Source organism: Lygodium microphyllum, chromosome 4 (assembly GCF_053477565.2).
Source record: "Lygodium microphyllum isolate KBCC chromosome 4, Lygodium_microphyllum_v1.1.10, whole genome shotgun sequence".
In the NCBI taxonomy this organism is placed as follows: Eukaryota; Viridiplantae; Streptophyta; class Polypodiopsida; order Schizaeales; family Lygodiaceae; genus Lygodium; species Lygodium microphyllum.
The window spans coordinates 83,512,259-83,535,545 of NC_141138.1; the positions used below are offsets into that span (position 1 = coordinate 83,512,259).

The following is a 23,287-nucleotide window of genomic DNA, read 5'->3' on the forward strand; positions in this document are numbered from 1 at the left end:
TGACTTTCTTCTAGCTAATCCTTTTTGTTTTTGTGAGATGTGATGTCTTCCTATTGTGTGTTCATGATTTTTTTTCCTTGCAATGAGATAGAATGTGGATTGTGCTTTTAGCTTAGTATAGGCTTCTAGGTTTTAAGGTTATACAGCAATTAATAAATAAATCAACATGAAAACACATATATCTTAAGAAAAGGTGTTCTTATCGTGGCTATGCTCTGGAAACGCCCAAGAAACCATTTACGTTTCCTAAAGAAACGTAGCCTTGACGGACACCCTTCTTGAGTGAGATAATACACTCCTAACTTACTGCAAAAAGAAAGGCTGTCAATTTTCTGTCGGTGGGTTGGCGCCGCGAATACAAAAGCATGTGAGGTGTGAATGTAAGCCAATACTCGAAGGCGCTACAGACGCGCGTTGTGAAAATTTAAGTTTGAATGACGGGAAAGGACAGGACAGCGAACGCCCGCGCTTCTGTAAACATTCGTAACCGCCATTCCGATTGCGTGCCTCATGCAAAGAGAATGTGAATGTGCTGTGCAAAGAAAGAAGCAGCGGGCGAGTCAAGACCGGACGTTCCAAGAACAAAGAAGCGGAGAACGATGACGCGTCAAGGCTAACATATACACCCAGGTACGTGGCGACAAGCCCAGAACACACGATCTTGTGGCTGCTGGGATTTGAGCCCAGGTCTCCACGGCCACAACGTGGAATTCTAACCACTAAACTACAGCCACGGCATCTGTATAGAAAGATTCTGGACTTTATTCAATCCATCATTTCAATGCACTTTGGTTTTGAGACCCGTCACCCAGTATATGCGCGGTGATTACAACGAGATCAGATTTTCTTGGCAGCTAATTTCACTCCACTAGGTGTACTAGGTAAGTTTTTTGAAATTTTCAGGTAGGGACCGTCCCCTTTTTGATATTAGGACCTCACACTCCTTCCTTTTCCTTTCTTAGTGTGGTGGAGTCCCTCTTTTTCCTTTAATCAAGCATGTCCATAGCACGAATATAACCTAATAACATCACACCGATGTTGAAACAAGAAGAGCAAGTGTTGCTTTAGTGTGCCAACCAAATATGCAAGCTACAATACTAAGAGCCAAAGACAAAGGAGCACTACATGTGTGAGATGTCAAGGGTGGTGTGCCTTGTATACATGGCAACTTTGACAATTTTAGGTCGCTTTTTTGTCAGCTTTCCATCATTCTTGGTCAATGGCTTTGTACTTGTTTCCTTGAGAAACATACACATACACAACGATTAAGGAAATAAGGGGCATGCATATAAGCAACAAAGCGTGCGGGCACACACACACACACACTCTCTCTCTCTCTCTCTCTCTCTCTCTCTCTCTCTCATGGAATGCTTTAACCATTTGTTGCAAGGTTTGGATGCATTCTCTAATTCCTTATGTGTGCTCAGTTGGGATTCAAAAGTAGGCATTCTTGTTCTCAACGGCATTGCATGTGCTCCCACTCTCCTATTATTAACTATGTTTGGAGGTGCTTAGGAAAAAAGAAAGGCATTCACGCAAAGAAAGTAAGAGCATGAAAACGGGACATTTTCCAATAAAATTTTAGCACAAAATGTTTTATACAGACCCATAAACCACTTTAATATCCTCCTCTACCTCCATCCTCCATCTGCATGATTTGACAGCCACCATTGCTTCTTGTTGCTCCCTCATTTTTATTTGGTGTCTCTCCTCCAAGGTTGGGAAAAAAAGAATCCTTTAAATAAAAAAACTAAAAGAAACATTAGTAATTTAAATACTTTACATTTTAAGTTGGGTAAGTTGGGAGGAGCATGTCTGTCCTTTCCATGAAGGCACTTTGTTCAACCTCAGGTTTGACAACAATCGGGGGTACACTATCTCACTACTCAGCGAAATATTCTTCCTAAAATTGATGACGATCATGATCACAACAATCAAACAAGGCATCCATGTTTCTCATTTCAAAACAAGTGATTTTTGGAACCACAAAGTGGTTACTTGGGAGAGGCCACATTAATCTTGTCTATTTTGGCACTAATCTATCTATATCATTGTTGCCACAAGTGTAGAAGTGTTGTTTCTCACTAGCGATTGGATGATCATGCCACCACCTGCAAATCTGCCCTTACCTAGTTCTTGCACCACCGATTATGTCTCCTCATCCAACCAATAGTTGTTTATGCTTAGGGGGACTGCAACGTTTTGGTGCCAACATAAGCTTGCTAAGCCTAAGAAAAATCTTAGACTAAAGCTTTAATTTATTCATTTTGAAAAATACACTATGGAATTTTCATTTGGTTGTAGGAGAGCCATGCTATTAAGCCCCTTTTACCATTTGACCAGAAGTCCATACACCATCAATTGACCAACAAACCAACCTCACTAGCCTCAATGATAGGCAATCAACACCTCTAAATTGACTCGTTTGCCAATCAACTAACATTGATGAGGCCATCACATCAAACAACCTATGGTCCCTATTCATCACCCCCCCAAAAGGCTTAGTTAATTACAAAGCCTTTAAGGGCTAGGTACTTGATTGTCAACCTATAAAGCAAAGGTTATAATCATCTTTAAATTGTAGTTTATCCTTCACTAGAAAGACAAAAGTGGGCTCATGCTTACTGAAAGAATTTAGAAGAGAAGTATTTAGTCCTTCACCATGCCATGATTGAGTCGTTAAAAAAGGCTCTCTATTTCCTAAACATGTATGGAGATGCATTGATAATAAAGGACCTTCATCTACAATCAGCAAAGTATCTCTGGTGTATCGAACGAGCATAAGGAGCTCTAGGCAAACTCATACATTGGGACTAAAACCACTACAAGCAAAGCTCCATTCATTCCACATTGGCTTCACTCGTTCCACTCATCTACAACAAATCCCAAGTCTTTCCTTCCAATTTCATTTCCAATATTTTACTAACAAGTATTCAAGTTTAGTGAAAATGGAATACTGTATATAATACTTTTTTTGAGAAAAATATAATTATTCATGAAAATTAAACATGATTACAGCAATACATTTTAATTTAAAATAACTCCATAAAGTTTACCATTATTAAACCTAGCAATAAGTTAGTTAAATGCATAAAGGAGAAATGTAGTAATAGGTAAATCAATTCACTAAGTTATATTTATAGCTAGGAATTATTTTTTAAAAAAATATTGAAATGAAAAATAAAACATTTGAAATTTAACCAATATGTTTTTCTTTCACTAGAATACTAATGTTATAAATTTATTAAATTTGTATTATTTGAGCATTCGTGTGAAGTATATCCATGAGAAAGTTATGACTTCTTATAGTTACTTAGGCTACTAAGATAGTCCAATTCGAATTCTTCATAATAGAGACCATCATTTTTCCAAGACTATTTATCTACTTCGACCCAAGTTTAGAACACAAATTTTAAAGACACTGAAGGACATTGAGATATCATTTTAGTTTCAAGGTTTACATTTAAATTGGGCATTACTTCTCATTGGTAGATTTATAATTTATTACATATTATTTTATTAAAACCCTTTAAAAGAATATTACAAGTGACTCCAATTGTAGATGACCCACCATTGTTAGAGTAAAACATAGAGATTTTGATACCCGAAGTTATTCTTGACCATGACCATACCAACCATAAATGAGTATCATAGATATCTAGTTAAATATAGAAACCTTATTGTTGAAGAATCCTAGTGTATTTAAAAGGTAGCACTAACTCCAACTTATGATCATGTAATAATAGTCTACCACTCATAATCATATTAATATCCAACGAGCACATATTCCTCTCATGAGGTAGCATTTTGTGAAAATATGTGGTTATCTTATTTTCATAGAAAAAGGTGCAAGCTCACTGCATGGGGCGAGACATATGTGTACAACACCACATGAGGTAGTACAAGCACATGGTTGATCACTAGTGTAGTCTTATTTGTTTTTATCAATTGATATAGTTGCTTTTTAACCCCCAAGAACTATTATGAAATTTACTAGAATTCATTAGGAAAATAAGATGCTTTTTACTTTTTCTTTCTTGGTGGAATTTGTCTATTTGCCACATGATCCATGACTTGTTATACATGTGCACATGTCTCTGACAATAGTCACATTATGCTTGGTAGATAGATAGAAGGATATTAATGTCTTCTGTGTTGTGGTGAGTAGATCGTTAAATAGAGCTATATAAAATAAACATGTTAAAGAGGTGCATTTTGATGCAAATAAATTATTTATGGTTGAATGCTTCACAACATGAAAATAATGTATTTTTGGGCACTCCCTAGCACAAGGATATTGTATGCATATGTATACAATTTATTTACTTGTATATAAATAGTATGCAAGGTCTAGAGAGCTTGATTATTATTTTGTAAATCTTAGAATATGTTTATTAGAATAGAAGCTAAAAAATATTAAGATAAAAGTAAGGTATTTATGCAAAGAAAGCAAGAGCCCAAAAAGGAGATGCTTTTCAACATTTTGAAAGCACAAAAAACTTAATTAACATCCATAAATACATGTGTAAGGAAGGTGCTTACCCATGCATGGGGGGAGATTATACCCCATCTTATGTCATGCACTCTTAACTTTGTTTTTCTTTCTTGTTTAATTTATGTTTCTTTCAATTTTTTATTAATATTTGGTTTTTGTGTGGGGGGTGTGTACGTGTGTGTGGAGAGAGAGAGAGAGAGAGAGAGAGAGAGAGAGAGAGAGAGAGAGAGAGAGAGAGAGAGAGAGAGAGAGAGAGAGAGAGAGAGAGAGAGAGAGAGAGAGAGAGAGAGAGAGCCTTAGAAACCCTAGCCTCTTGCCATGCAAAACTCTAGCTTCCACCATAGACCAATAATTTCTCATCCATACAAGCCTAATCCTAAACTCCTTGAAAGTACTTTAATGAGACATTTGCTCCCACTTGCCATGCAATAACAATTCATGTGTTTATGTATTAGCGACTTATCATGGTTTGAATGTGCATCAATTGGGCATTACAATTGTGTTTCTCAATGGTGATTAGCACAAGGAAGTATATGTTTTTCAAAATTCTTGTTGACATTCGTTTTGAGTTCATCAACCTTTTCTCTTTGAGTTTCCTTCTTTACACATTACCTATGCTCCCATTTTTACATGACATCCACAAGGCATTCTTCTCATTTAATAAACTCTTGCACCATCTTCAACAAAAGTGGAGATGGAAAGTGGCATATCGAAATGTTCAATATAAACAATTGGGTTGCCATGATGCCATCTTGCAACGACTCTCACAAGGTGAAGAAAATGAAATGAAAGGATATTAAATATCGTTGAAAGAGATATGTCATTGGTTTCAAAATCATAGGCCAAGGTTAGTTTGCTTAGATACAACATGTTTACATAGCGAATGAGATGCACTTGCCTCCAAATAAACATTTTTCTTAGCAAAGTTACTGTAAGTTTAGTTTTGAGTTAGATGTTGTACGAGAACTTTCTCTTTTGTTAAAGCACATAGAAAAAAGTGGATTGTTGATGTTAGATATCTTTCCATCGACAAGTCTTGAATGAAAGCCTATGAAGAGTCATATCAATACATTCTATGCAATTCATAAGGAATTTGCAAACATTATCTATGCTAATCGAATTGCATGTTTTTTTAGTGAAGGTAGAATTTTTGTATTTTATGCACAATATGCGATTCCATCAAGAGAAGATGTATATATACATATTGAGGATTTACCATTGCCAAGCCTCACATCCTTGAATTGGGAGATGGCTGATGAAGTAATGGTAAAGAGTTTCTAACTCAAAATAGCCAAAGATATTCAAAAGGCCATGACTCCTGGAAGAATCTCGAGAAGAATACACTTGTCGCGGTTTATATCCTTACACATCTTTATAGCTTATTTGAAAACAATGAATTTATATGTAGAAGATGGAGCTTCAATGGAGTTGTCAATGTCAATGGAGATGCAGGTAAAGTGAGAGAGAAGCATACATAGTATATGGGTACAATGATAGTACCACTTAGGCTTTTTTTAAGATAGCTATAAGAATATGGTACAACCCCAAAGGGTACATCCACATCCATTATGGGTGTTGGCACAATGGCCCTTTATTCCCAACAACCTCCCCCCTAAAGGCAATGTGCCTGAAGGTAGAGGAAAAAATAAGCTAAGTCTAAGTATGTACAAAGCTAAAAATCTATATCTATCCAACTCCCATCATCTGCCAGCAATGAGCAAACCACTCTACCTGCTGACCCTTTGTGAGAAGATTTATAGTGTTATCATTAGTATGTACCTTGACAAGCTCAATGCTCTTGCTGTCAAGCACTTCCATGATAAAGTGATGCTTCATAGCCTCACCAAGATACTTCATGTCAAAACTACTACGTAGACTCTGCTTCAAGGTGTCCAAAGCATGAGCATCCCTTCCTACAAATTAGCATGTCATCCACATACAAAACCAAGATAATTAGGCTATCGTATGCTGCCTTTTTGGTGTATAAGTAATGGTCCACTTGGCTCTTGTTAAAACCTTAAGAGTGCATGAATGTATCAAACTCATGATACCATTCTTGAGGTGCTTGTTTCAGTCCATACAAACTCTTGTTAAGTTTATATACCATCTTCTCTTTCCCCTTTGCCACAAAACCCTTAGGCTATTGCATATAGATGTCCTCATGTAGATCACCATGTAAGAAAACAGTCTTCACATCCATCTGTATGAGTTCCATATCCTTAGATGCAACTACACCCAAGATGGTCCTTAAAGTAGTCCTTTTGACTACAGGAGATAAGTTTTCATCAAAGTCAATCCCACGTTCTTGCTTGTATCCCTTTGCAACAAGCTGCGCTTTGTACTTTGGTGAGGAACCAGAAGTGACTTTCACCTTATAGACCCACTTGCATAGTAGAATATTTTTCCCTTTAGGAAAATGCACCAAGTCCCAAGTACCATTCTTCTCAAGAGATTCCATCTCTGACAGTATAGCCTTAAACCACTTCTTGCTGGCATGTATGTCCATTGCTTCCTTAAAGCATGATAGTTCACCACAATCTGTCAACGTGAAATAATTAGCAACATATTGAGCACCAGGGACAAACCTAATGGGTGGTCTTGAAGGTTGGGTTGACCTACAAATCAAAGGTTCAGCATTTGTAGGATACAGGGCTTCTAAATCTGCATTTATAGCTTGTTGTCTTGAAATTTCAGCATGTTCTCCTACCACATCTAGTTGTCCTAATTGCATGCTATCTTGTTGAGAATATGGTAGATCATGGGCAACACCATGCCAACCATTTCTAGCATGGTATCTTCCATTTTCAGGGTCATTTATAGTAGGTATTTGCTATTGTCCAATGGGCATTCTTTGCTATCCTACAAGTACATCTTCCCTAAATACAACCATTTTGACCTCTATCTTTTCAAGTTGTTTATGTGTGCGATCTTCATGAAAGATAATATCATTGCTGTGTATACGACTTTCGTTTTCTCGAGATTCCATAATCTATACCCCATTTCACCCTCATCACCATATCCTAGGAAAATGTATTTACATGAATTTGGCTCAAGTTTGTTACATTCTTTAAAAGAATATTACAAGTGACTCCAATTGTAGATGACCCACCATTGTTAGAGTAAAACATAGAAATTTTGATCCTCGAAGTTATTCTTGACCATGACACCCCATTTCACCCTCATCACCATATCCTACGAAAATGCATTTACATGACTTTGGCTCAAGTTTGCTACATTCTTTAAAAGAATATTACAAGTGAGTCCAATTGTAGATGGCCCACCATTGTTAGAGTAAAACATAGAAATTTTGATACCCGAAGTTATTCTTGACCATGGCTAGCAGACCACCACTAGACCATAAATCAATATTGTAGATATCTAGTGAAATATAGAAACCTTATTGTTGGAGAATCCTAGTGTATTTAAAAGGTAGCACTAACTCCAGCTTATGATCATATAATAATAGTCTATTGCTCATAATCATATTAATATCCAACGAGCATAGATTATTCTCATGAGATAGCGTTTTGTGGAAATCTGTGGTTATCTTATTTTCATAGAAAAATGTGCAAGCTCACTGCATGGGGCGAGACATATGTGTACAACACCACATGAGGTAGTACAAGCACATGGTTGATCACTAGTGTAGTCTTATTTGTTTTTATAAATTGATACAGTTGCTTTTTAACCCCCAAGAACTATTATGAAATTTACTAGAATTCATTAGGAAAATAAGATGTTTTTTACTTTTTCTTTCTTGGTGGAATTTGTCTATTTACCACATGATACATGACTTGTTATACATGTGCACACGTCTGACAGTAGTCATATTATGCTTTTTAGATAGATAGAAGGATATTAATGTCTTTTGTGTTGTGATGAGTGAATTATTAAATAGAGTTGTATAGAATAAACATTTCAAAGAGGTGCATTTTGATGCAAAGAAATTATTTATGGTTGAATGCTTCACAACATGAAAATAATGTATTTTTGGGCACTCCCTAGCACAAGGATATTGTATGCATATGTATACAATTTATTTACTTGGATATAAATATTATGCAAGGTCTAGAGAGCTTGATTATTATTTTGTAAATCTTAGAATATGTTTATTAGAATAGGTGTTAAAAAATATTAAGATAAAAGCAAGGTATTTATGCAAAGAAAGCAAGAGCCCAAAAATGAGATGTTCAACATTTTGTAAGCACAAAAAGCTTAATTAAAATCCATAAATACATGTGTAAAGAAGGTGCTTACCCATGCATGGGGGGAGATTATACCCCATCTTATGTCATGCATTCTTAACTAGGGAGACATAAGGAGACCCCGAGAGGATGCAAGAGATAGGTAGAAGGATACCCCTTCAAGAGGCTGCAAGAAGAATCTTGAGAGAGAGAGAGAGAGAGAGAGAGAGAGAGAGAGAGAGAGAGAGAGAGAGAGAGAGAGAGAGAGAGAGAGAGAGAGAGAGAGAGAGAGAGAGAGAGAGAGTTAGCTCAATTCCCTTGTCTCAATCTTCAATTAAGCCATATTCTCTTACGCTCTCTTATCTCGAATCTATTCCACCTTTCATATCTCTCGAACCACTCGTGGACAATGGCTCCAAAGCGACGAAGTGGAAAAACTATAGGGACCAACACAATCGGAAAAGCAACGGGTATTGCCAATGATACGGAGGTGCCCAAGGTTGCCGGAGTTGCCACTACCAATGGGACATCGGGTGTGGCTAATGCAAGCGCAAGTAAAGATGAAATTCCTAATGTCGTCATGTTGCCAAACTAGGTTATTCATTACTAGATTATTATTTTGCTATATAGAATAATTACATAAGATATTAGCTTCCATATTCTTCACTCACACGAATTGATAACTCATCTAGAAAACATATTAGTACAAGCATAAACAATTAATCGTTATAAATTGCAGCTAGATTAACTGAGACTCTAAGTCATAGAATCATGTTAGAATTAATGGCCAAAAGTAATTGTACATATGTCTTTACACACCTTCGATACATTTATGGTCGAATGCGACAAGGATAAGAGTTGACAAGAGATGGTTATAGAAACTGATTGTCTATTTAAGAGTCCTATAAGTCATCTCGTTGAGTTATTGGTGCAATTTATTTCTTTAAGGAATTTCACTTATGTTGGGTAAAATAGCCCAAACAAGAAATTCATGCCTTGCTTAACATGTTATAAGAGATGTACTCAACACTTCTTTATGGGGAGGAGAATCCTCATTAGAATGTAAGGTTACCTTAGGATAAGGTCTACCTTGGCTATGTGAAGCTGTGAATTGCATGATGGGGTGATTTTCATTGCATCATTTGATATACATTTGAAAGGACTGTTTGTGTTTTGTTAGAATCTAGATCTTTGATTGAAATTACTGTCAAACAAAATAAAAGGAAGGATCACGCTAGGCTACCCCCAAGCTAGCAGTGAGACCCTACTCCAAGGGGGTCATGATTATTGCTATGAGAGGCGTGGACCGGCTCCGTAGGCGAAAGGTCTATCAGTAGGGATAGTCTCGGATAGTAGGAAATATAGGTGCCAGAAGGGGATCTGGCTATAAATCCTGCATCGTTCCCAGAATCTGACGAGCCCCTTTGTAGCCCAGGATGGGATCCTGGAACCCTAAATACTAGTTATGAGGGTGGAATCTTGGTGGACAGAATATCCTCATGGAATTCTGTGTATCTTCTACTAGGACGGAAAGATGGAAATTGTAATAAGCTTCCAATATAATAAAGAAGTTTGCTTTACTGTTCAAATTGTATGCGTGTCAGTGAGATAAATTATGTGAAGGAACCTATGCCTTAATGGACTAATTAAGGAAGTTGTTTGTATATATTCCAATAAATGTGTTGTAGGTAATTAAAAAACTAAAGATGATCCATCATCAAAGGAAAGCGGGTGGGCGTAACCCCCGACGACGGGTTAGTCCAATGGTAGGGTGGTCCCGGTTAACTAGGAGCTTTTCTAAGTCGACAATAGAAATAGGAAGACGGAACTAGTCGTTAGGTAGAACCGACTTGCAATGTTTTAAGGGGCCGGAATGGGATTTTGCCTTATGGGCAGGAGGGTTGACGTACCGCACTCCCCTTCTTCTCCCATTCTCTTTGAACCAAGTGCAATGGCAAGTCCGCTTCAGATCGAGTAATCCTGTAAAAGTGTGACTCGAAATTACTGACGCTACCTGGATGCTAGGAGACCCATCTGATTTTAGGAACCCAAAACTTCGGGTCGATCCTAGTGGGTTCATCCGGAACTCTCCCATTACGAAGTAGACTCAGTAGGGCCTAAGTGACAAACCCCATCGTGATGTTCCAAGGGAGCACCGGGCAGCATCATTTTCAAAAAAACCTAATGATGGACTACTAAAAGTGTGCCGTGGATTGAGACTAACGGACACCTCACAAAAATTTAGTCCAAAGGCTATTTTTCAAAGGTTTTCATGGTCACCATGCTAAATTTTTAGGCTTGAAAACTAAAAAAATAACCCATATATATGTATATATGTGTGTGGCTGCACACGCGTGCACGTGTGTGTATACATGTGTGTGTGTGTGTGTACTTTGGCCTAAAATTTGCCCAAAGACAACTAAAAATAGGGTTTTCTCTAATATTTATCCAATTTACTAAACTCTTCAACCTTGATTAGCCAAATATTTGCCCATCTACCTACAAACTAAAAATCACGGGGGTCCATTATTTTTTACTCTGATATGAATTCTAAACTGTGACACATTGCAAGGAAACGTAACCCAATGACAGACATGTTATCTAGAGCTACATATGATGATGATCTGAATATGATGGCTGAGGATGATGAGGTTGAAACTGCAACTACTACTTGTTCATGATTGTTATGTTTCTTCAATGACGATTTTTTCAAAGGAGTTTAATGATGCATACTGGCTAAAAATTGGACATTGTTTGAGTATTTAGACCAAGAGGGATGAATGGATTGATAATATATTCAAGAGAATTAGGAGAAAAGCATATGGTTACTTTTGAAGATTAGCTTTCTTTGGAAACACCAAAAGAACAAAAAAGGTTCTCCACTGCAAGTTGTGTGTAACAAGGAGACTTGATTGTAGATTATGTGAGATTTTCATGAGAGCTTATGGGATGGTCACAAGGGTGTTTGGCCTACTTTTGAAAAGATCAAAGAGAGATATAATTGGTGGAAACCTATGTATAGAGATGCTTCATAGTTTGTACACACTTGCAACCCATGTCAGATGTATTCTTCTATGAGACATAGAGATGGTTTACATCCTAGGTATCCTCTTTTGATGCATCATAAATGGGGCATTGATTTGGTGACCATGCATATGGGACTTTGGAAAATAAGATATGTTGTTTTTGCTCATGAAAGTCTTACAAATTAGATTCTTGAAGGCCAAGCTTTGAGGACTAAAGCCACAAGTGTTGTATGCAAGTTCCTTCTAGAAGATGTGTTTTGTGGTTATAGATGTGTGGGTAAGGTCACTATTGTGACAAAGGAGAGCTTGATGCTAATGAGGCTAGAGACTTCTCTAGATTGGGGATCAAACTTATACTAACTTCAACATACAATCCAAAGGAGAATGGAAAAAGTGAAACAAGGCATTCTCCAATTGTCAAGGATTTAGCAAATGCATTATGGAATAATTCCACTACTCCTAGTAATGTGACATGATATACGCAGCAAAGCTAATGTATAGGCAGCAACTAATCATGCCAACTGAAGAAGTGGGATGAGAAGTTGCTACTACATGGAGTGTCTTGCCATGGGAAGAAGGAATGAGTAGGGAATAACTATTAGCTCTCGTGATCCGTACATGTGTATGAGAGAAGCTTGGATAATTAACACAGTACTGTTAGAAAAGTCTCTAAGAGATGGTTTGGATAATTTATTATGTTGTATGCACATGATAATGTCACATACTCTCTTTTTGAGTTGGATGGGACTACATTGAAGATACTGGCTCAAACTATTCAAGAGAAGGGAATCTGATACTTAGAAGAACTAGATCATGAGACTCAAAATATATGGGACACCATTGAGCAAGATGAGGAGGATGACATTATGGATGAAGAAGAAGACCTGAACCTATTGAAGAGTAAGATATATAGCACATGCTGAGAGGATGTGCAGGTTTAGAGGGGATGGATGCAATGTGATTCAATGTGTATAGATTGAACACTTGTGGGATGGCTATTAGTGACTAGAATTAACTAGTAAGCCTATGGGACTTGTCTATCATTTTTTATGATGAAACTTACTTTATATGTGGTTAGTTATTAGTTATTATAAAATTCATTTACACCTAGATGATCAATACCAAGTGACAATACCTTTTCTAGGGACATTAGTGGTCATTCAAGTGACCTAAGGGACAAAAGTGTTTTACATTGGGAACTAGCCTAGAAGAGCAACCAAACCATTTAATTTTCATGCTATAAGATGAGAGAAAATTTAACAACCTCCTTGCAATGGCCCCAATGAGAGGATCATAAAGCGTGATCAATCACACTCTAAGAGACTCGCGTACACTTACCTCTATCAATGGGTTGCCTATGATATTGCATGTTATTGCCACTTTGTCATGGGAGCACTACTTGTCACATCTCTGATCCTCTCATGTAATTCCTACCCTTCAATGACAAATTAGACTAGCTATCATGAGGCACAAGTGCATCAATTACATAACATTGCATGCTCCAAGTGTTTGCATCCGATCACACCCATGGAAACTCTCTTCTCTACTTAGCAAGGGATTCCCAACATCCTTGCCAGCCAATCGATCCTCTCCAATGGATCATTAAGCCTATTTATTTTTCTTAGATCACATCAAAGAGAGTTGTATATGGTATGGTGGGAATGAATAAGCAGCAACAAGTGTACACAAATGATGGGATCAACATGGTAGACAACCCCAAGCCTACAGTCAGGTTGTAAGCCCAGAGATATAATGTCCTCACATGAATAGGACTAGGGTGCCACTACTCGACAGCCTTGCATCCAAGGCATTGGATGAATTAAACCTAAATGCCTATGTCCAAACAACAATCCATGCATCAGCTGAAGTATTGGTATCAACCCTAAGAGCCACCGGAAATGAATCTATAGCAAGAAGGATGAGTCAAAAATGAAAAAACCATCATCCAAGGTATTAAACATGGGTTTTAGAGGAGTGCTAACAACATTAATCCAAGAGGTTGTGGGAGAAATGGACAGAGAAGAGGATGGGGAGGAAACACCAAAACAATCTCTAATCCATGAGCACCACTCACCCATTCCAATGAGCCTTTCAATCTCTTTTTCCACAAGAAACCTTAGAGAAAAAGAAGCTAATAGGGTTCAATAAGAAGAAGCAGAGCAAGCAGCTAAGAAAAGGGAAGTCGACCACCATCAACCTCAACAACAAGGAACCTCAAGTAAGAGAATGGTGAGTGAGAAGGGGAAACAAGGCTCAACACCATCTAGCTAAGGGGACAAGCTAAGAATCATGTTGAAGATTCCCATCAGGAGAACCAGATCCACCATTAACACCATATTAGAGAATTTGGGAATCCCCCAAGTCCCATTTTCAAACAAGGAGTGGAGATTTGGCCATGTGGCTAAATCTTAACCCATGCTTAAAAGTGGGACTTCGAAAGACAACCTATATAGAAATTAGGGTAGACTCCACTTTCAAGTAAGGGGACAAGATTTGATCATGTAGCCAAATATTTACTATATTGGGAATTCCCAAACTATATGAGAATTCCCAAATTCCCTAATATAGTGTTCATTGAAGCAAGCAAAGAATTGCAAAGGGTTGAAGAAGAATCTAATAAACTTAGAGCGGAATGAAAAAAGAGACAAGAGGAAGAGGAAGAAACACTAAGATGAGAGGAGGAGGAGCATGTGGTCATTGCTATTAGAAGATCAGTGGAGCAACCCTCCAAATCTCAGGAGCTAGAGCCATGATGAGCCCTACACATGAGGATATGCCTAGCACAAGTGCTACTGCAAAGGAGATCAAACAAAGACCAGTGGTGAAAGGCAAGGGGAAGGCCCCCATGCACACAATACCATTAGACATGGCTTCCACAATTACCCCAACACAAGGAGCCATAGAGGCAATGGTCAATGAAAGTAACATAATGGTGTGGGTGCAATATCTATTGGGAAAAGTACAAGAGCTAGGACCAATGGCATCAAAAGGGGATCCAATGGTGAGAGTAGCCAAGATAACAACAACAAACAGATGCAGAATCCCACCAAGTTTCGAAGGTGGCAAGACTAAAAGTATCTACCACTCAATACTGTTGGTAACATGCAACACAGAAGAATATGATAAGCTAGTGAAAGAGCTCCAAAGCTAGTTCAAGAGAATGAATGAGGAAAGAAAAGATGTGCTCCCCGAGCTAGAAGTAGAAATAAAGGAGGCTATTGTAGCCTTTCGATTGGAGAAAATGAGGCAAATGACAATATATACTAGGGAGGTGATAGCTCTGAAAGAGAACTTGAAGGCAAGATAGAGTGAAGAAAATATAAAGGACTTGTACAAAGAAGAAAGGGAAAACCGTATGGTTTTAGAGAAACTGTAAGCCTTAAACTCCAAGGAAAATAAATGTTTGGAGTTAAAAAACAAGGAGTTGAAGAGGTAGAGAGAGGAGTTGAAACAAACTGCATGCTATAAAGATGCATAAAGATGAAGAGACCATGAAGAAGATGGTAGTGCTGCATAATCAACTCCATGCAACACTCCATGAGCAGGACTTCTTAAGGAAATAGGTGGAATGCTAGGGCGAAGACAAAGAAAGGATGTTGGCCATATGGAAGGAGCAAGAGTAGATGGTAAGTACCCTCTCACGAGAATAGAACCAAAGCCTTGAACAGATGAAAATGAGAGTAGAAGGATGTGCATAAAGGAATGAGGCTTGGATAAAAAGATCTAGCAGAGCACCTAGCATTATCAAAAAGTGAGCGCATAATCATTGCAGGAAAAGTGGAGGCACTAGAGATGGGGTTGCTAGCATAGCAAGAGGCCTTCTTGGACACAATATTGCATGTCACTCAGGTTGAAGGAGAAGAGACAATTAAAGAGCTTAGAAGAAAATTAAAACTCATGAGGAGAGCATGGAGATACGGCCTACATGAAAAGATACCCAGAGCTAGCACTTGCCTAAGTGTAGCAGAGCAAAGGGAACATCTAGTTAAGACAGGGTTATCTAGGCAAAAGTTTGACTTGCTAGGTTTTGAAGAATAAGAGCAACAAGCACAACCCCCCATTCAAGAAGTAATAGAGCCAAACCTAGAAGAAGGGCCTGATTTTGAGTAGCAAGATGATGAGGAAGAGTAGCCTAATGTGCCAATCCCACCTCCACAGCCTGAATCACAAGTAGAAGCACATGACAAAGATCCTACTGCCCCAAAGAGTATTGTGAAAATGAGGCACATGAGAAGGGAGTTGGTAGAAATGTCATAGAGGGAGCTTAATGCCAAGTGCCTGAAGCCCTTATCCCTCAACATGAAGACTTCTTACCCATCAATTGGGCATGAGAATTGTCCATATGGGAGTAGTATGAAAGCCACTACAATCCTTTTGAGTTCACCTTCTCCTACCCCCAATCAATTGATTGAGTGCTATCACTAAGGGTAGCGGAGGAGGTGATCAAGATCTTGATCTGATTGGGCAAAAGGTCACTACAAGAAAGAGAAAGAGACCCGATGTTGTGGTAGAGGGAACCCACTAGATATTGGGAGGACAAAGTGATGGAGGAGCCTAGAATAGTAAAGGGCTATGATTCCTAGCCAAAATGGAGAAGAAATATATGGGATGGTAGTATGGATACATGGATGGCTTTTTGCAATACTTTACTATATGAAAGGGATAATCCTATCTACATACCCTACCCAAGAAGACATGGGGTAGATTTTGATTCGGAGGTGCATGGGAGGTACGATTTCCCTTGAATCTACAAATCCCGCGACCGCTTGAGGAGTGCATGATCTTCATAGAAAAAGAACTTTGACAATTTATCGTGCACTTTCTCTAGGAATTTTCTTCATGTCTAAATTCAATATTCATCACCACTTGTAACTATCTCCCCCTCCTATAAGGGTACTTCTTAAGAAAAATCCAATAGCAAAGGAAGACTGACTACTACCCCTCTTTTTTGATATGAATGTGGACATAGATAGCTGCGTTATGACTAGACTTATGTTGAGAGCTATCTTATTGCTAGCTTTTTGTATGAATCTCCTAAAGGACATGAGCAATAGTCGGCACATGAGGTGCAATCACCCACTTTTGTCCACTACACCTTTGAATGTGAAGGTTAACTTAAAAAGCTATATGATGAGCATGTCCTTTTCAAAAGTAGGTCACTAAAACCTCCACCCACCTCTACCCTTGCACGAGAATAGGATGCAACTTAGCACCATCCCTTGTAATTTATTTATCTATTTATCTATTTATTCACCTTTGAATGTGAAGGCTAACTTAAAAAGCTATATTATGAGCATGTCCTTTTCAGAAGTAGGTTGCTAAAACCTCCACCCACCTCTACCCTTCCATGAGAATAGGATGCCACTTAGCACCATATTCCCTTGTAATCTATTTATCTATTTATTCACCTTTAAAAATAAGAGAAAAAGAATAAAAAAAATTTCTCATTTGTGATATATAAGTGCCATGAACATTGCATCTAGGGACCATTAAATCCCTACCCCTCCCCACTTCACACACTTAGGGTACATCAAGTGCATGATATCATGATAGAATTGTCTCACTAAGTCATGCACAACACCTTTCCCTTCCTCGAATTGGGTCCTCAAGTATGGGACAACACCTCAGGCTTGCCTATGGTTCCAACTCCCAGTTTCACCACCACTAGCACAATGCACTACATAGTAAGGTAGACACATCCCCTAGGTAGTGCACCTAATTTTCCTTTACAAGTACATTTTGTAGCCATGTAGCTGCCCAAAAACTTCATAGGCCCTCTTCAAGCAATTAACATGTCCTCAGTACACCAACAATCTTTAATCATATGTTGCAAGCTTATCCTATATGACTAATTAACCAAAAAAGTCCCAAGTCCCATTTACCAGGCCATCCTCAACTCTCCAATCCACACCATCTAGTGCCATGGGACTGGCACCCAACTAGGAGGGGGTAATGTTAACCCTCAAAATGACACAATGTGCTAAGGCACAAAACAAACATCACAAGGTGAAAAAAGACTTATGAACGAGCACAAAAAGACAACTTGTTGGAAAAAGAAGACCAAGAAGTGTGGGAAAAATATTTAAAAATCAAGAACAAGACGTGCAAGAATTAAGGTGTATTTTGAATAAAGCACATTTTTTCCCCTTGTAAAAGAGCACTAGGCTCCCTCATGTGCAAAGCTGTAAATGAAAAGACGCATGTAAAAGAGCCATGAGAATAGGAAATAATAGAAAAAGAGTGGGAAAGAGGACTAAGGCTGGATGGCCAGTTGCAGAAAAAGGTTGGATGCCCAAGGGGAGAAGGGCATGTATACAAATCAAAAAGTGAATGAATAAGCTGAATCTTGGTGTGTGCAAACTAGCTCTCTTGTTCTTGCTCTTGCTTCCTTCTTGTGCATGAGAGAGGGTGTGAGAGAGAGGGAGAGTATGAGTGTGTGAGAGTGAGGGACAGTGGAGAATATCTTCTTCTCCTTCTTCTCTTCTCTTTTTTCATGTGCGTGGCTATGAAGGTTGGAGCTTGGAGCTTGGAGATGGAGCTTGCTTGAGCAAGCGCCTTGAATCATGGAGCCATCAAAGGGTTTGTGGAAGAGGACTACAACGATTGGATTCAACAATAAGCTCACTACATCCTTGAGTGGAAGTGTGCATGGCTATGTGAGAGGTATCCATTGCCACTCGCTTGAAACACTTGACTTGATAAGCATTCCGTAGGGTCTCAACAGTTGCTACTGATATAGGGATGATGAGTGGGGGATAAGTTGAAGGAAGCTATATGCAAGAGATACCTTCTACTCACTTACCAAACCATGAAGATGAGCAAAATTTTCACCTTGTGCAAGCTTAAAAGCTTACTACTTAAAGTTTGTGTTGCTTCTGAAGTGTGCACCACCTATGGACATTTCTCAACAAGTGTGAAAGTTTTGGCATGGATTGAACTCTCCACCCTTAGGCAATGAGTTCATCTAACCTTTAAACACATTAATCTCAGAAAGGCCAGTTGTTCAAGAGCTTCAATCAAAGCCTAGAAATGGTAGATTTTGGAGACAAGGTTCTTCAAATGGAGGGCCATGCGGCTTCGTCAAAAGAGCCCAAAGCCAACACCAAATTGACCAAAGGAAGAAGGCCAATACAACTGTAGCCAAGAATTTAATGCCAATAGGTAGCAACAATGGCATGCAAAGATTCTATCATTGTAATGACCCATGACATTTCAAGAGACAATTCCCAAAACTTAATCACACTTTTTGCCAAGTGTAAATCAAATTGCCACAGTGAGGGGCAAGGGGAAAGTTGCCAATGTCATGGGATAAAGAAAAGAAAGCCAAAACCATCGAGTTTTAGGAATATGGGTGTAGAGAGTAGAGGTTGAAGAGAAGAAGATGAGAGAGAAAAAATAGATCACATACCAAATGAGTTCAAAGCCAAGCCTTTGTATTACTATCAATAACAATAGTATATGAACAATCCAACCCTTGTTCTAAGAACACTGATAAACTCAAAATCAATTGCCCACCATAAATCTTGAACTTGAATAAGAAAAGATCAGAATCATGTAGTACATAAATCTCTACAATAGGCAAAAGCATCAAATATCAAGCCCTATAAGCAATGGAATATGATCAAACCCCAAGGACAATAGTTCTATCTTGAGATTTGATGCAACTTGATTTTGCTCTAAATTTTATATGTAAGCCTAGAATATGGTTGTCTAGGTACTCAAATTGATTGAACATGCTTGATCTATAAGCCATTATAGATAGAATTTCAAAAATAGTCAAAAAATCCCATTTTGTAAATTGCATTGTTTTTTTACAAATTTTAGACTTGGATGACTTATAGCACTCAAGATAAGTCCATGCATGCATTTAAACCCACCCAAAATTTTGTAGAATTTAATAATGAAGACTTGGACTATTTCTATAGACTTGTTCTAAACCCTAAAATACATGTTTGCATTTTGATTCAATCTCCCATTATCTATCTCCTCATGTCCTATAGGAAATGCACTAAGCTCTACAAGGTACACATAATCATCCATTTTCACAGCTTAGACCAATATTCTCTTGACATTGAACCCCTCCAAACCTGCACATCCTCTAGATGTGCCATGTCTCCCAAAGTATCATGCATAGAAACATATTGGTGCCTTCGAAAGCACAAATCGAAAGCATTGTCATCCATTGAAACGCAGCGCTAAATCTACTACTTGCAATGGCAACCTCTTTGCCTACAATGGTCAAGTTGCTTCTTGCAATGATACTTTTGTAAACACATTATATTAGACAGAATTTTTTCAACATCCACCTCAGAGTCAGGTACAATGGTTGGATTAGCCGGCAAAAAGAGTTCTTCTTCATCATCTTCAATCTTGGGTGTAACATTTACTGTCAGAGCAACCAATGGATGATATTTTGGCTTCAGTACTACTTGATTGACTATAGATAACTTGACCTCCTTACCACCATGAGGAATGATTACTATATCTACACCCCAATCTTGCTTTAACCTGGATAATCTAAACCATGGCCTTCTCAACAGTATATGATATGAATCTCCTAGACTTTCCATGTGGAGACCAACAAAGCTTACCTTAGACTTCAGCCTTGCAACTTGAATGAGTTAATTCTTCAAGATACCCAAAGGTTGAAGTCTCTGCTGGTCAGCCATTTTGACTTGAAATGGTGTGGGTATGAGTCCCTATAATTTCTGTGCAAGATACATCTCTTTAGGTATGATGTTTACTCTCAAGCCACCATCTAATAATACATCATCAAATTTAATGCCCAAATATTCCACTTGTATGGTTGGCACTTTATAATTGGACACTTCAAATTGTGTGGGGATAACATCTTGCCATTCTAAAATCTCCTTGCTATCAGCAGTATAGTTTCTCCACACTTTTTCTTAATTTAGCATAATCTTTGCTAATAGTTTATCCTTGAATCATGGAATCAAGTTGAGTTCTAAAGTTAACTATAATGAAGATTTAGCTAATGCAACAAGTAACTCATGGGAACCTTGAGATTATTCATAATGGTCTAAAATTTGTTGTTGGCCACTAAACTACACTCTTGTCAGTGGCATATCTTGCTATTTTTCTGCATATAGCAGTTGACTTCCCTACACCTCATATATGGCAGATCTACAAAGTCGAGTTGTTTTGATTCCTTTTTCTTCTACAACTTCTGAATTTCCTTAGAGGCTACTTCCCTAGCCTTCTCTTGAACATCCCAATTTATTTTATGCTTGGCTTTAGCCCTTTGGATTTAGCCCTACACTGATGGCTAGAATTGTTGTCTCTTTTGGAAAATCTTCCACAATGATACAATTTGAATAATCACAGCCTACTTGCGGCTTTAACCCATGTTGGATTACATTTAAAACACCATTACTTGGCATATCTTTCTACTAAACTTCTTTAAATGTTTGCTCCAACTGCTAGCTTATTGCCTAGCCCTCTGTGACCTTTGCAAATATCTATATTAAGACCACTACTACAAGTGTCGGTGGTTGCTATCCATGGGGTAGTCCTGCCAATTGCATTTCTTGTTGCTTCTCTTAGGTCTACATTCCCCTTTTAGTCCTATGGCGTACCCATAGCACAGTTAGGTCTTGACATATGTCCTTGCCTACCACAATAATGGCAAGGCCTACATTGCCTCTACTAGGCATTATTCCACTGCCTTGGCATGCCATTGCCCCATTGCTTAGGTGGCAGACCCTTCCTACTAAAACCTCTAAATCCACATTGTTGTGACATCTCATGTGCGATTTGATTTATTGGTGCCACTAGTGATGTTATTTTCTATATTGCATTCTATACCATTGGATTATACCATTATTCTCTAGCCTCATGACCTACCTTCTGATATATGTTGCATGACTTCACATTCCTAGGAGTGTTAATAACTCCCATATCCAACAACTATATCTTTATTTTCTTCTCTAACATTTTTTTCGAAGCTCTCTTGTCCCCTTTTTCTTTTCCTTTCTTCTTATCTTTAGAAAAACTTTTATTCTTCCTAGATTTCTTCTCGTACCACTTCTTCCTCCATCTACTCTTGTCATCATCCAAGTCACTTGATTCGCTATTCAACTCTAAACCTGGATGAGATATCCTCTTCATCATTGTTGTCCCTCTAAATCCAAATCATTAAAATCGGAGTTTGAGGCATCCTTATTCTTCTTCTTCTTGGATTTTCTCTTGCCAAGTCTTTTCTCCACCTGTTGTACTACATCTATGGTGTTATTATTTTCAACTTCGACATTAGCAATTGCTCCTGCAATAGCTTTATCCAATCCCTTAACAAAGTATGAACATTGCAAATCTATGGATGGCCCATCTTCTTCATTCAACCTATTTAATAGGTTCTTGAATTTCTATGCATAGTCCTGCACCATCATTGTCTTCAACTTGATTTTCTTCAGTTTCTTTAACTCATCCAAAGCTATTTTATGATTTCTAAATCTACTTAGAAAAGTAGTTTTAAGACTGTCATATGTAACAAAATTTCTAGCATCGTAAGTGTTGTATCAATCCATGGCCTCACCTTTGAAGGTTGCTGCAAACTGTTGTAGCTTGACTTGGTCCCTAAGCATATTGTTGAAATTGGTAGCCACCCATTGTTGTCTGAAACTCTGTGACATGGTAGTCTGGGTCCTCTTTCTTCTTGTGAGAGAACTTAGAAGCCATGACCTTAGGATTGAATGGTGGGTTTTGATTCATGACTCTTGGCTTTTTCTTCTTCAATGGAGGTAGAGGATCAAAACTAAGAGACTTCTTTGTAGTAACTACTTTACTCCTGAACAACATTGTACTCCCTAATGCTAGATGCTATAATCTCTCTACCACACGGTCAAGAGGAGTTGAGTACTCGTCCAAGTTAGGCACTCCATCTTTTGTTTTAGGAGAACTTGGAGGAGTTTTTTTAGATGTAGCAAGGGAATGATACACATCGGTACCAGCAGAGATGCCAACATCCTAGAAGTCCTCTCTAAACTATGGGAATTCCTCTTCATCCAAGGTGCCAATTCCTCCTGTTTAACCACCATCATTCCACAATAACCCCTACTATTTTCTAGCCAATAACTCTCTAGACCTACTTTGGGTCAGGATGACATTTGAAGGATGTGGATAATTTTCTGACATGTATGTAAAAATGCAAAATTAAATCTTTAGACTGCATCATGCCACTTTAGGCAATGTATAATTGATTCAAGTTTTGACAAAAAACTTAGATTTCTAGCATCAAATAGATGCATTTTTGGTTGAGTTTTAATTCCAGAAATAGAGAATAGCATAAGGAGGGTCGTATCATCTTGGTTCTAAAAATTTGTTACTACTTCATATAGGAAATTTGAATTTTTACCCTCAAACTTTGCCATTTTTGCTGATGTTTTCAAATACATAGAAATAAGGAAGCAATGGCAAGATATGCACATAGAAAAACCCTTTGAATTGCATACAATAAATTTTTTTGGTCCATAAAACAAAGTTACTTTTCACAAAGCTTCACACTAGAGAGTTAAGATGATAATGGAAGGATTGCCATACTGTTGTAACCCCTAATCTATGTAGAA

The 23,287-nt window shown here is 38.1% G+C and overlaps 1 non-coding gene across 1 annotated transcript; it reads right to left on the reverse strand.

The window, feature by feature from the left end:
- Positions 1–662: 662 nt before the first annotated feature.
- Positions 663–734, reverse strand: TRNAH-GUG (transfer RNA histidin (anticodon GUG)). Its single transcript has one exon. It is a non-coding gene; the product is annotated as a tRNA-His (tRNA).
- Positions 735–23,287: the final 22,553 nt, after the last annotated feature.